Genomic DNA, 16,892 nt, shown 5'->3' on the forward strand with positions numbered 1-16,892 from the left:
TGTAGAGGACAGCCTCTTGAACTTTCTTTCACTTTGAAAATGGGAGCAATTTTTTTGCCTGTTAAATTGTTTGAAGAGACTACCAATAATGAAGACCAATAATAAAAAGACCAGAAATTCTCCAAGATAACCATTTCTCTCACACACTTGCTTTCCCATTTATGCCTGACTTAAAGGCACCTGTCCTCCCCTCCCCTTTCCTCCCCCAAGTCTTTCTTCTCCTCTGCTTGCCCATCCTCAACCCCTCCTCTCCTTTGCCCAATTTTGGATTCTGTTATGCTCTCCCCTCTTGTTTCCTCCCTCCCTTCCTTTCTCAGCTCTTCCTCCTCTCCTCTGACTAAAATTAGAAAAATACAAAAGCACAATGTCATGAGACTGCAGATATGCTATTATAATAGCTATCAAGACAATGTGATAGTGATACAATAATAGGCAAATTGGTTAAATAATGAAATACAATGCCCCAAAATATAGCCCCGTAAATGCAGTCAATGTGTCCTTGAAAAAGAAGCAACAGAAAGCCAAGAACAACTTTTTTTCAGCAAATGGTGTCAGAGTAGGTGAATACCACATCTGACAATTGAATCTAGACCCAGAACACACAGCAAAGTGTGGTAACTCAGCCATGATGGTAACTCAAAGTGGCTCATAGGCCTCAGTGTAAACCAAGAACTATGAAACTCCTTAAATGAGATCAACAGATTCTTAAATACTTCACATTTAACTTTAGTTTCAAGGTTTAATCATTTTCTTCTACTGTGGGATGGTCTGTATGTCAAATGTGTTGCTGATTGGTCAATAAATAAATCACTGATTGGCCATTGGCTAGGCAGGAAGTATAGGCGGGACAAGGAGGAGAATAGAGCTGGGAAGTGGAAGGCGGAGGAGGAGACACTGCCAGCCGCCGTCAGGACAAGGAAGATGTAAAGTACCGGTAAGCCACAAGCCACGTGGCAAGGTATAGATTAATAGAAATGGATTAATTTAAGCTGTAAGAACAGTTAGCAAGAAGCCTGCCACGGCCATACAGTTTGTAACCAAAATAAGTCTCTGTGTTTACTTGATCGGGTTTGAGCGGCTTGGGACTGGCGGGTGAGAGAGATTTGTCCTGACTGTGGGCCAGGCAGGAAAACTCCAGCAACAAATGGCGCCCAACGTGGGGCAAGAGTTTCCACCTAAAAACTGAGAAAAAGGATTCTAAAACGGAGCTAAAAACAGTTCCTAATGATCTCTCTCAAATGAGCGGCAGCTGCCGGTTTGAGCTACTGGCGGGTTGCTGGCGTGTGCGCTCGACCTGCAGTATGGCGGGAATGAGGCCTCTGCAAGTGGCACATTAAGCTGCTTGGTGAATTTAGCCTTTGCTAGTACAAAACAAAAAAAGAGGTTTCTGGGCTACACGCTGCTTGGATAAAAGCATAGACCCACAAAAGCTCCCAGAGCTGGCAGAAAACTACAGTAGCCGCCATGTTGGGAAGCTGAGGTGGGCGGAGCCAGCAGCCACAGCTCCTGCATCTTAAAGCAATAGATTCACAATAAGACAGATTCAGATGTAATAGTTTAAAATGTGTGTAAAATATACGTAGGCTTGAAAGAGACAAAAAAAGGTGATATATACAATATAGAAACAAATACATGGTTTTAAAAAATAAAGTCTTTAAAGAGACAGTAAAATTAATATAAAAAATAAGCCACGTAAAGATGAATATTACACAGAGAGTCTGGATTGTGTTGTCTTTGGGATTCTTAACTACAGAGAGATATTTGATTGTAAAGGAAGCTGAGTTAAACCAGTATGTATATTTTAAAGATACTTTGACTTCAAAATTTGGATGTAAGGATATGTTACTTTGGAAAAGAGTCTCTTTTGTTTCCACAGAAAGCCAGAGGCTATGGATTTGCTCAAGATTAAGACACATCAGGTTTAACCAGCCAAGACCACCTGAAAGGTCTTTGATGACACCATGGCCCAGATGATCCAACATCCAGAACCGTTTCAAGGCAACTGGCTCAGATGATACAGCCTCACGGACTACTCCATGATCCTAAAATTTTCTTTGTTTCCCCAGAAGATACAGCGCCCCCCTCCAACAGAAAGTAGTAAGAAAAGCTACGCCCAAATTCCCAAATATACCAAGCTGACTTTGGAGATGTGTAAAGGTTAAAACCTTCCTTTTTAAGAAAAGAAAAGGGGAAGTACTGTGGGATGGTCTGTATGTCAAATGTGTTGCTGATTGGTCAATAAATAAATCACTGATTGGCCATTGGCTAGGCAGGAAGTATAGGCGGGACAAGGAGGAGAATAGAGCTGGGAAGTGGAAGGCGGAGGAGGAGACACTGCCAGCCGCCGTCAGGACAAGGAAGATGTAAAGTACCGGTAAGCCACAAGCCACGTGGCAAGGTATAGATTAATAGAAATGGATTAATTTAAGCTGTAAGAACAGTTAGCAAGAAGCCTGCCACGGCCATACAGTTTGTAACCAAAATAAGTCTCTGTGTTTACTTGATCGGGTTTGAGCGGCTTGGGACTGGCGGGTGAGAGAGATTTGTCCTGACTGTGGGCCAGGCAGGAAAACTCCAGCAACATTCTTCTCATATCAACTCAACACATACTATTTTTTTACTAAACTTTATCCACAGTAAACTTCCAGCTACAGATTCTGTTTGGGATCTCTACATCCTACAAACCTGCTGTGGATATAACTTCAACTCCATCAGGACATTGAAATGATGTGTGAGGTCATATATTTCTTCATCTTTTGCTATTTTCATTCTTCACTGTGTTTCCATGCATGTTTGCTTCCACTGACCTCCTGCTTCTGGACTTTCATTTATTTATTTATTCTAACTCTTCAAAGAGTTCCTGTGACAAGTGCCCACACATCAGTCTGCTGTGCTGACCCAAAGCAGTAACAGATATTTAAAGAAAACATCACAGGCCAGGGCAGTCATAGAAGGGCCAAGTTAGCCCTGCTTGAAGGTGGTCATCCTGTTTTGTATATAGAGAGGGAATCTGATGTCGTTAATTGGTTTCCTAATGTTCTAGCCAATGTCCCATTGTAAGTTAACTGCTGGACCATGAAGATCTGTCACACGAGGGTGAGAAGATAGTGCATTCTTGAGGCCCACACTCAGACACACGGCATAGGTAGGACTTAGTAGAGAATTACAAAACATACTTTTTAAACATTCTTCTTAATTATTCTTTGTGCCTTTTGCATCATGCATCTTGGTCACACTCATTTCCGGTCCCTGTTTATCCACCCTCTGCCCTTGCAGCACCCCTAATAAAATTTAAGAGAAAAAAAGAAAAAAGGAAAAAAAAAATTTATCATGGAAGCTGTAGTGTGACATAGTAAGTCACACGGTAAATCCCTTTGTCATATATCTTTACTTGCAAGCGTTCATTACAGAGTCATTGGTCTGGTTCGAAGCCTCTGGTTTCTATACTATTGATGATAGGCCCTCACTGGAACTCTTCTCAGTTATTTTGTTGTTGCTCTGTGTCGTGGAGATCCTGCAGCTTTGGGTCTGCAGAACCAGTCCCTTCATGTGCTCTAGCAGATCACAGATGGGGTGGATATTGGGGTGGGCTGACTCATAACCCTGGTTCTGAGACTGGGTAGTTGCAAGGTTGTTCAGCCCATCAACTCTCTCCTGTCCTCACCACCAGGGTGAGCTCTCCTGCATTACCTTGGTGAGTTTACCCTTTGTAGTGATGAGCAAGGGGCAGGGCCAGTTTTTCTGCTTTCGTGTCCTCAGGGTGGATCCCCCACACCTACACCTTCAATGTCAGCTCTACTGTGTTGCCCAGGGGTGGCATAGGGGCCACTCTGGAGTGTTGCAGCAGATGGGGGGCTAGGTTAACTCTCCTGCTCTTGTACCTCAGGGCCAGCTTTCCAACCTACCTCAGGCATTGGTGGGCCATTTTTAACTTACTAATGGTTAATGTACAAAGCCATATCAATAGAAAAATAGAAATGCTACTTTTTCAAAACTCACAAAATTCATCAATTAGAATGCTCTTATATAAATACAATCAAGGGAATTAGAAGAACATTGAAAGTACAGCAAAAATACGGCATCCAGCATACAGCATTTATGTGAAAACAATAAAAAGCATGGCCACATTTAAGACGACAACATGAAGTCTTCAGTTAGCTCATTTATTGTTTACTAGCTATTAAATAAGTAAGTAGCTATTTAACAAGTAAAAAGTTGGAAAATGTTTTGTTGTTCAAAGAATAGCAATAAATAATTTGAATTTTGAAATCCAAGTAAAAACTGTAAAGAAAAAAAATCAAGCTAAAATTACTAGCAGCATAGTGGAGTGGACTAGATTTGATGACTCAGTTCTGAGGTTTAAAAGCAAAGAAGAGCTGACTAATGCAACCCCCTACCCCACCGAGGGCAGAGCTCACTGTCCTGGGATGAACACCTCACAGGGTGGCCTGTGCGACCTCTCTCTTTTCTCCTTTGAAAATATAAATCATCTCGGTGGCTCTGTGTTGTTAGCTCCAGTGTGTCCAAGGATCCAAGTCAGAAAACTCAGAAGCATAAAGAAATTGTCTTCTACGTAGCCTTATTGTAGTCTGCACTGCTTCAACAAATTTTTTTCCATTCATCTTTTGATTAACACCCACGATAGACAACCCCCCACCCCATTTCTTCTTTAACGGTCTTTTACTCTTTAAAGCCTTAATATTCTACCTCTTGAAAAACCTCAGGGATTCTGTGATAGTTTATAATATATTAAAAATAGAAAGTTAAACTTATATTAGTTATTACCTCCAAACCCCAAATCAAATGCGTCAATGGGCAAACATATTTTGCGACATATACTCATTAGGTTGTTTTGTTTTGTTTTTTTTTTTTTGGTTTTTCGAGACAGGGTTTCTCTGTGTAGCTTTGCACCTCTCCTGGATCTCACTCTGTAGACCAGGCTGGCCTCGAACTCACAGAGATCCACCTGCCTCTGCCTCCCGAGTGCTGGGATTAAAGGCGTGCGCCACCACCACCCGGCCTCATTAGGTTGTATTTAAGCCAAGCTAGACATGCCTATCTGTTCTTCGCTGTAATCATTTCTTTGTTGTAAAAATCTACAAGATTCTCTCTTCTAGCTTTTGGAGTATCCAGCATACTGCTGAGCTTACAGCAGAGCAGAGCTCTTGTCTAATCACTGTGTGGAACCCATCAACCCACCTTCCCCCGTCTCCCATCACACCTGACTCTCCCCATCCTTTGACACCTTCCATTCTACTTTCAATTTCTATGACATCAGAAGTTTCAGATTCTGCACACACAGGAGATCATGCCGTGTCTGTCCTCCCATGCCTGACTGACTTCACCTGACATAGGTTTCACTTCCGTTCAGGCACACATGGTAAGCTTGCCTTCCATTTTGTGTTTGTTTTTTTGTTTTTGTGATTGTAATTTAATTACATTTCTCTGCCTTCTTTCTTCCCTCCAAATCATCCCATGTACCTTCTGCTTCACCAGAGGATGGCAATTCTGTCATTAACACAGGAGTAAACCTTGTCCTTGTGGAGCTTGCGTGTGAATGAGAAGTGTTCTCTATGATTTCATAGACCATGAGTCACCACTGACAGTGCAAGAATATGCCTACATTTGTCTTATTAAAATTTTGTCATGAATTTTTTTGAGTAGAAACACTGCCAATGATTTTAGAGAATGATCGTATGTAGTTGGGATCTTGTTAAACTTAGCTTACTCATTTCTCTTTCCATTTTCATAGGTGGACATTGAAATTTCTCACTTAGACTTGGACAGTCTTATGATAGAATTAAATATTCTTCAGTATTACTTCCCCTTGACTTTGAATTTGGGGCATCTATTTTGAAATACTTGATATGTGCATTGCGGATGTCTGTGTGAAGATGTGTGCAATTCCCAGGATATCTGTAGTCATCAACTAACATCTTAACATTGTGTGTCAGAAAACTTTCATATGCTGTGGGATGTTCTGTATTTTAAATGTGTTGCTCTGATTGGTTAATAAATAAAACAGTGATTGGCCAGTAGCCAGGCAGGAAGTATAGGCGGGACAAGGAGAGAGGAGAATTCTGGGAAGTGGAAGGCTGAGTCACAGAGACCCGCCATGAGAAGATGTTAAGATACCGGTAAGTCACGAGTCACGTGGCAACTTATAGATTAATAGAAATGGGTTAATTTAAGATATAAGAACAGCTAGCAAGAAGCCTGAGCCATTAGGCCAAATAGTTTAAGTAATATCAGTCTCTGTGTGTTTACTTGGTTGGGTCTGAGCAGCTTCGGGACTGGCGGGTGAGAGAGATTTGTCCTGACTGTGTGAGGACAGGCAGGACCAGGAAAACTCTAGCTACATTTGTACTTCAGTCTTTCTTAAAGGAATTGCTCTAAATTCAATTTATTTAATAAAAACATCATTTTCATTCAAATTCAACATAATTTATTTCCCTTTCAAAGCTCAATCACATCACAAATTTATTTTGCTTTGTTATAAGATTTGTTTTGCACATTCCTATGTTATCTTTCCTCTTCCCTTTTTTTTCACACTTTTATCTCTTTATGGTTTCTTTTAAATTCTATTTTCCAATTGCTTTTGTTTACTCATTCAAACATTAATAAATTTCATGAAGTTTTATATTTATGCATTTTCATAAATACTACTTGGCTGTATTAGAGGATAAAATTTTGCATCCCCTCCATTGTTTTCTGTTTTTTCCTTTTACCCTGCCTCCCTTTTGGAATCTGTCAATCATCTCTGAGCCCTTGCTGGTGTGGCTACTTGGCTCTCCTGCTTGTTATTGCTGCCCAGTCTGTCTCCAGGACTATGATTGGTTTGATAGCAATAACCTCCTTAGTGTTAGGAGCTGTTGTGAAGACACAGCTATTTCCAGAGCTCACAGATGCCCGTGTTGCTCAGGGCTCTCTGTGAGATCTAGAACTCTTGTGTCCTGATGTACTCCATGCCTCATACCACCTTTCCTTTGTCCTGTTCTCAAGATGCTTATCTTCCTAGGTTTTCTTATTTGATAAATATGGAGTACTGTTGGAGCTGGGAAGTGCTATCATGTAAATATGTGTGTGTGTGTGTGTGTGTGTGTGTGTGTGTGTGTGTGAGAGAGAGAGAGAGAGAGAGAGAGAGAGAGAGAGAGAGAGAGAGAGAGAGAGAGAGAGAGAGAGAGAGAGAGAGAAGAGAACTCACAAGAACAAAACTCCCAAGTGGCCCTCTGCCCTTTCACCGGCTGGCTCATCTGGACCTGGACCTATGCTTCCTGGCCCTTCCTGGCTCTTCATTCCATCTCCAAGATGAACTCTACAGCTTCCCTTTCCTGTGGCCTGATCTCTATAGCAGCTTCTTCTTTGCAGTTGGTTCTGGGAGTGTTAGCTTATTAATACAGACTCTGCTGACATTTCCATCACCCCTCTGAAACCTCTTGAACTCTGCTCTAGCCTCTTTAAATTGTATTCATTCTATCAACTGCATACACACATATGTAGATATAATTATATGTGATGTGTGATATGAGAATTAACATCAGCAATTAACACTGAAATGAAATAAACTGCATTTGCATTGTCCAGATTACCAAGGAAGGTGGGATTATCTGACAAATTGCTGCCGCTAAAATCTTACAAATCTATTTATTTATTCATTTTTACATCCCAACCAAAGTGTCCCCCTCCCCTGCCTGCCATACTTGCCTCTTCCACTGTTCCTTTTCAGATACATGCAGGCCTCCCATGGATATCAGCCAGCCATGGTGTATCACTTTGCAGTCAGACTAGGCTCCTTTTCTTCTAGTAAGGCTGGATGAGGAAATTTGGTAGGAGGAATGAGTCCCCAAAGCAGGCAACCGAGTCAGAGACAGGCCCTGCTCTCACTGTTAGGAGTCTCACATGAAGACCAAGTTACACCACTGTAACATAGTTATACAACTGTGACATGTATGCAGAGGACCTAGGTCAGTCTCATGCAGGCTCCCTGGTTGTCAGTTCAGTCACTGTGAGCACCTTTCAGTCCAGGTTAGTTGGTTCTTCGGGTTTTATTGTGGTACCCTTAACACTGCTGGGACCTAGACTCTTTCTTCCCCCTTCCACAGGATTCCTGGAGCTCAGCCTAGTGTTTGACTCTGGGTCTGCATCTGTTCCTATCAATTGCTGGGTGAAGCCTCTCTGATGACTGTTGGGCTAGGCATCAATCTCTGAGTATAGCAGAATATCATTAGGGATCATTTCATTGCCTGTTTTTCCCATTTGTGTTTGGTTTTATTGGTTCTATCCTAGGTCTCTGAGGTATCCTGCCTCTGGGTCCTGGCCCTTTGTGGGGAACTCCCTCTCGGGGTATGGGTCTCCAACTGTGTCAGTCAGTAGTTGGTCCCTCCCACAATTTCCGCACCTTCTGCACCCTAGCCACATCTTGTGATGAATTCTGACATCGTAGAAAGACATACAAGTTTGTTTATATTTCTGGAATAGCATGTTCTCTGCATCCCTAAAATCAACATGATTGCCCATCTGCTGAGATAGTTCAGTCCCAGAATCTGCAACTATTTAGATTACACACTTATGTTTGTACTTACTGCTTTAAGACTTGAACAGAACATTTTTGTTGTATCCGATACATAGAGTAATAAAACTTGTAGAGATGAAACAACTGAATTGTTCCATGGAATTATACTGTTTTTTTTGAATTCTAGAAATTTCTTCATATGTCTTTATAAGAAAATGACAGCAACAACACCACCCTAAACAGATCCAATGACATGTTGATTGTGGAGTTGCTCTCTAACTTCCTTCTTTCACCATCTTTTCATAATTATCTTCATAATTTTTCCCAAGAGAGATCTTTATTTTCCTCTATGTTTTTAGGAAAATGTTTGCAAGGAAACTAAACACACTGACCAGGGGATCCCAAACTAATTAACTGTCCTACTTAAAAATCCAGCTTAACTTTTGCATCGGAAAGAACAATAGACATGCTATTTTGATAAAAAACAAAACCAAAATGGATAGATTATAGGCCCACGCACGGCTATATTAATTCCTTTGCATGGTCTCTGGTGGGAATAGGGCACAGCTGGACAATATTTAATTAGGCTAAAAACAACGTGACTCAGTAGGTTACATATGCATTAGCTAAAGCCAGCATTACCAGAAGTGTTATGGAAGTGTTAGTGTTTTAGTGCTAGACTTGGCTCATATAAAAATAAATTTAATATCCACTGCCTGTGAAAACTCCCTGTCCTATTGACGCTTCCCTACTGATGGAGGTCAAACATAGTTTCTGGACCTGTTAGAGCATGTTAGAAGAAAAGGCTCATACGAAGTTGAATTTTCAATTTTAATTATCAGAGTTTGCTACCTACAGTCACTATTCATCTTGTGTTGATGGAACCAAATATTAGTTCTTCCTTTAAGGGCATCCCAAAGTCATGAACTTTATAGTTATACTTGTATCTATAGCTACCTGCAACAGTTAAATATAGGATTGCTATCAATATTTTAGTATGTATTATGTGAAATACTCTGCTGCATGTATGTTACATCATGAAATGCTGTTGCTAGTTTATATAAACAATGTGAAAGGCTTTTTTAAAAATCACCCCCCAAGTCAGATACAAAGAAGACCACCTAACTAACTTGTGATCTCCTCTTTCCATCCTGTTCATTCTTAGAGACAGTAAAGCTAAGGGTGGCTTGTCTCTATAACTTTGACCTTGCTATTGCTGGTGAGGGGCATTCTGTCACAGGAACTAGTAAAAACTTATATAAACCAAGTTTGTTTACCTTGTATATAGTTCAAAGTATTGGGGGTAATCACAAGCATTTTTTTTTTTCTGTTTCTGTTACTTTTTTAAACCAGTGAAGCGAGATGCTCAATTTACCGAGTCGCAGGTAAACTAGGGTCCTACCTGTTTGGAGCTTCTTAGACAGCTATGTCCTCAAAACTCTGTCATCTTTTTATCACACCAAATATGCTCACATTTTCAGTGTCTTTCTGGTTATACCTAAAATATCTCACTTTATTCTTAACATTATAGTTTTAGTATTTCCATTTACAAAAGCAGTTACTTGATAAATTGGGAGTGCTGTTGGAGCTAGCAAGTTCTATCATGCAAATCCGTGTGTGTGTGAGAGAGAGTTCTATCATGCAAATCCGTGTGTGTGTGTGAGAGAGATTTATTTATATGAATCTAAAAATTTTACCAATTTTATAATATTTAGGACTTCATTTACTATAAATACACTAAATACTTGTACTTTATAGTACTATATCAGTGGTGTGAAAGACTTCTTTATCCATAAGAGTTTTCTGTGCACTATCAGCCACTAATTCTTTTCTCTAATGTAGCAAGAGCAGTTTTTAATGTATTGGGCATGCCACCTCTTCATGTGCCTGGAATCAGTCACCCAACACTCCCACATTGTGATTTTATGCTTTTGTTTCACTCACTGGCAATTGATTCTAAACCATGAAGAATCGTTTCGTGCTTTACCATAAAGAAATTTTGTGACTACAGGATGTCAGAAATCCAGTTGAAGACATACAGTGTCCTCTTTTATTTTTATAAAACCCACGCTTGTGGCATTTCTATGTTGGATAACTGTTTTGTGGTCATCTTTAGATGGTGGTGAATTTACATGGCATGTATCCTTTACTCTTACTAAAGATGACTGCCAGCCGCATGGTTTCTTCCCTCCTGATGAGGTCATCTGCCAGGATGGAGGCAAGTCACATGGTTGCTATTTAAAAACATCTATTTTCCTAAACAAAAGTTGAATTCAAGTTACATATATAGTAAATATAGATCTATTTTTTAAATAAGAGTTGAATCACATATATAGTATGTTCTATCAAATTAAGGTTATCCATGTATAGATTTTTAACTATACACCTTTTATTATAAGTTTTAAGTTAAGTTTTGTTACAGATTTTTTTTAAACCACACCCAATGAACTTACAAATCCTGAGACAGAGTTTACAACATAGTCTTAAGAGATTTTTTTTTTGAGAACAGAGCACAGGGAGATCGTAGAGATAAAAGATTTTGAAAAGTGGGAAGTAGAATAAACCTTAGCGATAAAGGACTTTGGGAAGTGCAGAGCAGAGCAAGTTTCCATATAAGAGATTTTGGGATCATTTGTTTGTGCAGTGGCAGAAGTTGTTATATAAGGGGGTTTGAAAATCCAGCATGCCCATCTTTGGCCATCGATCTGTGAGGCCAAGTTCTTTGTAGTACGCAACAAGGCTTTCATAAGATCTGAGTTTGTGGAGGACGAGAAAAAGGATTCTGAAATTGAACTCTTCCGTTGGGAGGGGGTCCCATAAGTTCCAAGAGGAAGCTGTGAGATAGGGTAGTGGCCTTAGTGAAGTTGCAGGATTACAGGAGGGATCTGAGCGGGAACAGGGTCACAGAGTGTCTTCGCAGCCACAGGGAAGAGAAGGGGGAGCAGGCAGCTCCCAGGGAGAGGAGAGACAACATCTGGAGGGAGCTAAGAGAGAACAGGGTTGCGGAGGCCCACAAGGGCTTAAGGAAGTTCCAGGACTGCAGGCAGCTCCTAGGGGGAGGTGAGAGAGGCCAGCCTGGAATGGAGAAACCCCAGGACAGCAGGAGGGAGCTGAGAACAGAGGGAAGTGTCGTGGTGACAAGCATTTCCACCAGGGCGTCCCTAGGGGAATGAGAGTCTTCTCCTAGAGAAATGCCCCACGTCACAGACAGGTGACGTTGTCAAGGTGATTGGGGCCCAGTCGGACAAGGAGAGCTTCCTGGCACACTGATGTGGCTTTCACAGTAATAGGAGACAAAGTAGGCAGTTCTGGTGTGACACTTACCCAGTAGATTGGGAGGGAGAGGGCAGCTGGGCTTTGGGGCAAAGGGAAACTGCAAGTGTCTTTAGTAGAAAGATGTGCCTATGTAGGTATGGAGAGAGGTACCCAGATGGGTGTGGTGTGGCAGGCCATATCTGAGAGATTTGAGGCTAGTGCTCAGGCAGATGCCCCAGGAGGGCATAGAAGGCTCCAGGAGCTGGAGAGACATTTGGAGTAGATGAGGAGAGGAATGGTTGGAGCAGAGGGAGAGGAGGAGCAGCTGCGGAGTCAGACTCTAGAATCTGGAGTTAAAATTGGTGGGTGGCAGAAGCCAACAGAAACATACCTTAGGAGAGTAAGATCAGCAGCTTGATTTGGGGAGGCTAAGTTTCTTGGAAGGGAACTTATTTATGCTAAACCTGGGTTTTGGTACCAGATGAATGAAAAATGAGGAGATGACTGCCCATAGGTCTGGTTTAGAAGAAGGGGTTTATTGTAGATATGAGGGTGAGGGAACAGTCAGAGTTATCTGGAAAGATCCAGACTGAACTGGGCCATGAGTTGGGGAGGGGTGGGAGTGTGAGAGGAAGAGAGGAACCAGGAGCCAAGAGGCCAGGAGTGAGCCAGGAGACCAAGAGACCACGTTTCCAAATGGTTGAGGTTATAAAGGGATCAGAGGAGCTGGAAGCCCAGCTCTTTCCCTGGGCTGGACAAGGAGGGTAGGGGGCGGGGTATGCCAGCCAGGATGACTCTGTAACAGGTAGGAACTGAAGGACTGGCAGCCAGAGTCCACATTGATATGTTAAATAGGCACCTTGGTTAGACATTTGTCCTCAATTTGAGAATAGTTTTGAAAAAGATACTCAAGATGTGATATTACTAAACTTTTCATCCTAATCTTGATTGGTGTATTTTTCCAAGAAGACACTGTGAAATTAGTACATAGAAGCATACAATATAGACAATCTTTTTGTTTATCTCCTAATTTAACCTGAGATTATATATTTAATCTGAGGTTATATTTGATTTCATAAAAGGATATATTGACACACTTCTGTGATTTCACCTGCCCAACAGATGATCTGAAAATCAAAAGCTCTCAAACACAGAATACTCATAAGTCAGTTTGAAAATATTAAAACATGACATCATAGGTTTATAATCCAGAGTGTTTTCCTACCATGTCTTCAGAAGAACTCAACCAGTTGATAATCTCATATTTCCTTCTGTGAGAAACACATTCCCAACACCACCTATTGTGAGGCACTGTGAACAATCAGCTTAATTTTCAAACGAGAAAATAAAGTCAATTCTCCCTTGCAATGCAAGTTTTTATGTTTTTCTGAGCTTGGCAAATGCACAGGTCTCCTTATATTCAAAGTATGGTTTCATGGTCAGTTCTGAAGAAGCTTTCCCGAACAATTCCACTCTGCGACTTGAGAGATGTGTACATTCTGTGGGTTATAGCTTGGTGCAAAAGGCAACAGTCTGTCCGTTTCAGGCTGTGTGAGGGAACACATTCCCCTCAGTCTCTGTGGAGCACTATGAGAATCACAGGTAGACATGTGAATTTCTTTTGGGAAATACCTATTTTTCCAAATTTAAAACCACTTTTTCTCTACTATAGATTTTAAACTTCAATTCTTTATCACCCAGTGTCTGCCCACCCTCTGTTTCTAAATCCAGAGTAAGTATCAACTCTGTGTACGTCTCTAAGGCTGCAAGCATGCACACATGCTCTGTACACGCAGTAGACACTGGCCTAAACACCTGCCTACTTTTTTCTTCTTCATAATGAAAACCAAAAAGGCTCATAAGCTTTTAAGAGTGTTGCTTGGGAAGAAAAGAGATTTTAAAAAATGTTAATGGCCCTTTAAAAAAAGAGTTGCGCTGGGCGGTGGTGGCGCACGCCTTTAATCCCAGCACTTGGGAGGCAGAGTCAGGCGGATCTCTGTGAGTTCGAGGCCAGCCTGGACTACCAAGTGAGTTCCAGGAAAGGCGCAAAGCTACACAGAGAAACCCTGTCTCAAAAAACCAAAAAAAAAAAAAAAAAAAAAAAAAAAGAGTTGAGAGTAAACAATGTATGTAATTATCTTGCGGAGTAAGTGCTGCTAATTAAAGAGAAATCGCACTATTAGCACACACACCTGCTGTTATGCAAGTGGTCCATTTCTTGCTGAAAAATTTAATTTGGGATTGAGTTGAGTCCTCGGTGCATTTCCTTAAGGGATGCCCCCTTCACAGTGCTGCATTAGATTTACTGATCTGAGAACACGGTTCTGAACGTCATTCTCACAGGCTTCCGAAGGGTGAGTTTTCCACTGTGGTGTCTCTGCGGTCTCTATTGTCTCAGGTTTTCTTCTGAGCAGAGGAAAGTTAAAATTCAGTCTTTTGTCAAAGTCACCAGAATGTAGTTTTCTCTTGTCTTGGGTCACAGAAATGTTCCAAGTTCAGTCTCAGTATCTTAGTCAATGTGGAAAAAGCTACAGTGCCCTCCCTTTCGTCTATGTCAGCAATAACCTGGCTGTTTTAAAATATTTAAGAGGCAATTTCTTTTTTTATGATTGTTCTTCTATGAAACGAGGTTATTTTTCTCCACACTACCCCAATACTGTGATCTAATAAACCATATTAAAGAATCTGCGTTCACCTCTCTTACTATCAACAATGTCAGTCCCAAGGGCAGCAAGACAGCACAGAGATCACACTGTGCCCTCAGTCTCCAGGGGCCTGAGATGAGAGCTGAACACACACTTTAGTTTCAGAATGTTTTCCAATCAAATGATGTATACTAAATATTTATACACCAATAAATGTCACACATTAAATCTACTTAGAGTAGAAACAGTGGGACTCAGTCTTTTTATTCCAAAGGGTGAGACCCAATAATTACCATCCCCTCATCTAGTGGAGACATTAATGAGTCATGGAAATCTAAATATTGGCATAGAGCTGGGTATAGAGCATTTACTTGTTCTTTAAAGGAGTTCAATATGAAGGAAAAGAAACCCAAGAAGGGAAAAGATCAAGCATTGTGCAGGAATGTGGGAATGATGGAGAGATAAGACATCAAGACAGACATCCCTTGCAATATCTAGCACCATTTTAAGGACACGTATAGAAGAAGGAAATTTGCTGTTTAATTGATACATTCTCTTACATGCATATGACATACTTTCTTCTTAGAATAACCTGAAAAATAGTAAAAGTTCTGAGTGTGGGTAACAAATAAAACAGTTGCAGAAAAGGGGTAGAACTTGAACAAGAGCCAACAGTCCTGGGAAACAGCAGCATGAGGAATAATCCGCACAACCACGTCCTTCTCTGTACACCCTGGAACACTCAGTGGCGTCCTATGGAGGCTGCTGGTTTCCACAAGGACTGAGAAAGGAGAATGAGTTCGTGGCATTACCTAGAGATACAGTCTAAGGAAATCTACCAAAGAACCCAGACAATAAGGCCAAGAAAGAGAGGACCATGTGGAAAAAGTACAGAAGTTTAGATCATTTTCTCACTCTACTTCTCTTTATTAATATTCACAAGTCATGTTTTATAAAACTACGCAACAAACAGAAAAAGAGTAAGATGGACTCATAGAAACCTACTTTCCCAAGTCACCACTCTAGGGGGCTGCTTGTCTCTGTTTGTCACTGTCATTATCTTTCTATTTAGCTGTTTATCTAAAGGTAGATACATATTTAAAATGTATTTATATAAAGTGAGATATTTATATATGTATACTTCCATATACATAACCCTCTGAAGTATTCTGTGGCTCATAGGCAGATAGGATATATCTTTACCTTTTCCCAACCTAATTTCAGTGTGAAATTCTCACGAATAAGGAATTATTTTGTGTCATTACAGTACAATGACTGATCAAAGCTTATCTTTGATTCATTGCTGTACTCTGATCCTGATGGTAACAGCATGACTCTGTGAGGGGCCAGGCACTAAAGATCCTGAGCTTTTTAGACAATGTGGTCTTTGGAGCAATACTCCATTCTGCTGTTTTCAGTGTGAAGGCGCCTGGAGAAGGATGCAAATGGAGAACATGTCTGTACTCAATGCACCTTCATCCTGAAAGGCAAGCAGTAGGTGGCATGGTCCATGGCACATTTGGTGTTCTCTAACTTAAAGATAACATACATTTTTATATTATATTGTTTATAGCAAATACAAAGCCAATTTTGTAGGGCACCCCATTTTTATTTCTGCTTAGTCACAATCTTGAATTCTTCTATTTTTTTATATATATATGTGTGTGTGTAATATATATATATATTACACACACACACACACACACACACACATATATATATATATATATATATATTTGTCACAGGGCCTCTCTACACAGCTCCTGCTGTCCTGGACCAGGCTGGTACTGAACACAGAGATCTGTTGGCCTCTGTCTCTTGAGTGCTGAGATTAAAGGCATGTGCCACTATGCCTGATTTATTTTTAATAGTTTTGAAATCTACTGGTGAATTATTTTGTAGATTGTTTATCTGATTGAATTTATCACATAGCTCCTTCTGATTGAAGTTCAATATCATAGAAATGATAGTGAGCATTTCAAGGGCATATCAGGATTGTGAAGCTCTTCATTCTAAGGTTCTAGCTCATATTTCATAATTAGCATGTGCTTTGTTGGATGCTATACTGATATATTTTTACCCACTGTTTTTTCAGAATTCAATCTTGAGTCTTGCTTAATTGGTCATGATGTCATGATTTTTTTTTTGTCAAATACTGAATTTTCTCTTTTCTTCTGCATTTATTGAGCTTTCTGATTTAGCAAAGACTGCCTCCTTAGTGTGTTATGTGTTTGGACATTCTTGAATATTTTAAGCTTTAACTTATCTCCCCTTTAACAACAAAAGAACAACATATAGAATTCATTACATTTTGCTTTCTCAATTTTACAATGTAACACGAAAATCATCCCTCTCCATTCATAGACATCTGCTTCACTCTTTTGCTTGCCTAAAACTTTAATTTTGGATTTGATACAATTTGTTTTCTTAGAATAGTCATTTTCTAGATTGCAGAGATGGCTCAGTGGTTAAGAGCACTA

The sequence above is a fragment of the Peromyscus californicus genome, unplaced genomic scaffold, assembly GCF_007827085.1.
Source record: "Peromyscus californicus insignis strain IS unplaced genomic scaffold, ASM782708v3 Scaffold_19__1_contigs__length_69161282, whole genome shotgun sequence".
NCBI classification, from domain to species: domain Eukaryota; kingdom Metazoa; phylum Chordata; class Mammalia; order Rodentia; family Cricetidae; genus Peromyscus; species Peromyscus californicus.